Source organism: Gadus macrocephalus, chromosome 21 (genome assembly GCF_031168955.1).
Source record: "Gadus macrocephalus chromosome 21, ASM3116895v1".
Lineage (NCBI taxonomy): Eukaryota > Metazoa > Chordata > Actinopteri > Gadiformes > Gadidae > Gadus > Gadus macrocephalus.
In genome coordinates, this window is record NC_082402.1 from 4107903 (window position 1) to 4110402 (window position 2500).

A 2500-nucleotide genomic window follows, 5' to 3' on the forward strand; every position below is an offset into this window, starting at 1 on the left:
ACCATGTGTCCAACTGTCTGTGTACGTCGCTGTGGTGCAGTGATACTGGACTGTCCGTCTGTCTGTCTGTCTGTTCGTCTGTCTATCGGATTCTGTACCTGTGAATGTTCCATAGTCAGAGCGTGATTCAGTGGGACACTTCTGTCTGCGTGTTTGATGCCTGACCAGTTCATCAGTCTCTCAGTCTGCGAGACTGACCATCCATCTGTCCCGTCTGTCAATCCGTCCTCTGCTAAATTCTCTACTTTAGAAACTATAGCTGTGTCGGACCCGTTGTGTAAAGAATAGCGTAGAACAGAAAAGAGCGAGACCAAATCACAATCGGAACCTGAAATGAGGATACTGCAGAGATCGCGACGGGAATCTAAAACCCCCAAAAAAGCAAACATGGTGTCTTGGCTTCTACGTTTGTGAGGGTGAAACGGACCTTGGAAGTTAATGCCTGGACTAATACATGCCACCGTTTCCCTGGTTACAGTCATATTCAGTCTTTCAGTTTAGGTGTTACTCCCTGAGCTCTAATTGTTATTCCTGATGGTGTGACTTTAATTTTCACCACCTCCCACTCTTCTGCCTCCTCTCCATCTGTCTGGCCATGCTCTGCCAATATGGTGTGCATGTGTGCGTTTAGAGTGTGTTTTTGTGCGCTTGAGCCTGTCCAGAATAGTGAGTCTATAGGTGACGAGGGTGTGGTTGTGTTTGATAGTGGGTTTCTTCATCATTGACCATCAGTGACTCAATGTGTGTGTGTGTGTGTGTGTGTGTGTGTGTGTGTGTGTGTGTGTGTGTGTGTGTGTGTGTGTGTGCGTGTGTGTGTGTGTGTGTGCGCGTGCGCGTGTGCGTGTGTGTGTGTGTGTGTGGGTGGGTCGGTGAGAGCGTGTATATATGTGTGTGTGTTAGTGTGTGTGTCTGTGTGTGTGAGTGTATGTGTGTGTGTCTGTGTGTGTTTGTGTGTGTGTGTGTGCGTACGTGCGTGTGTGATCTGAGAGCTTGTCTCAACATGTGCGCATCAATAACACAGACCATGGGAGGAGGCAGTGCAGCACATTGCTTATTTAATAATTAGAGACTTTATGTATGTGTTTGGGAGGGTGGGAGACCCTTCACAAACAGAGCGAGAGAGCGAGAGAAAGAGAGCGAGAGAAGGAGAGAGAAAGAAAGGATTGGTCAGAGAGGCAGCATGTGAAAGAGAGAATAAAATATACAGGACAATAAAAGGAAATGGGGAAAAAAGCTTTTTGAATCGTTGATCTTTTCCTTTCCTGATCTTAGATCAAAGGCAGAGTCGGCATCGGGACAGAGCAAGCCTCGGCACCATTACACAAATGCAGGTACTACGTTTTAATGGCTCATAAAGTCGCATTCCAGAAAGATGAAAGCCTGCTTCTAGCAATAATCTAGTTTGTATCTTTTATGTAAATGTTCAGTAACTTTAAACGTCACTCAACAACAAAGAAAACGCGGCCTTGAATCCACTGGTCCCTGTGCAGTTTATTATCATCGACTGGGTGTATATTGTGTGGCGGGGCACCTAGCAGCTATTAAATATCACTGTTACCCTGGGAAATAACAGCAGGTCAGTTATGGATTTTTAATATTTTCACTTGCACTTTAGAATCAAAAGTATCCATCTCTCTCTCTCTCTCTCTCTCTCTCTCTCTCTCTCTCTCTCTCTCTCTCTCTCTCTCTCTCTCTCTCTCTCTCTCTCTCTCTCTCTCTCTCTCTCTCTCTCTCTCTCTCTCTCTCACACACCCAAACACACCCACACACACACACACACACCCACACACACACCAGACAGACAGACCTACACACACGCACACACATGCGAAGGTGTGATACGTGTATTTGTATTAGGTGTCCTTGTGGTAGTGTGTTTTTACTGTGTGTATTATTACATTATTTCTGTGGGTTTATCATGTTGTTGTGAGTATGTGTCAGTATGTGTTTATCTCTGCGTGTGTTCAGGTGTGGGTGTGTGGGTTCATGTGTGCATGTGCGTTCACTTCAGTCTGCGTGTGTTTGTGTGTGTTTGTTGATCTAAGTGTTTGTCTGTTTGCTTTTATCTCAGCCTGTGCTTGCTGTTTATTTGTCTGCATGTGTATATTTGTGTGTTCTTCATCCATGTATGTGTGGGTGTGTGTGTGCGCATGTTCTTGTGTGTGTTTCTTACCTATGAGAGCGTGGTATGTGTGTGTGTGTGTGTGTGTGTGTGTGTGTGTGTGTGTGTGTGTGTGTGTGTGTGTGTGTGTGTGTGTGTGTGTGTGTGTGTGTGTGTGTGCGTGCGTGCGTGCGTGCATTTGGCGTGCGTGCGTGCGTGCGTGTGCGTGCGTGCGTGCGTGCGTGCGTGCGTGCGTGTGTGTGTGTGAGGCCTACATTTCAGTGTCCTGGGTCTGGTCTGGCTCCGACACCAGCTGCTGGGGTATCTCTAATTATAGCCGGCTCCCAGGGTTGGGTTCAGGGTAGAGTTACACCCCCACTTACAGTTCACATACACACG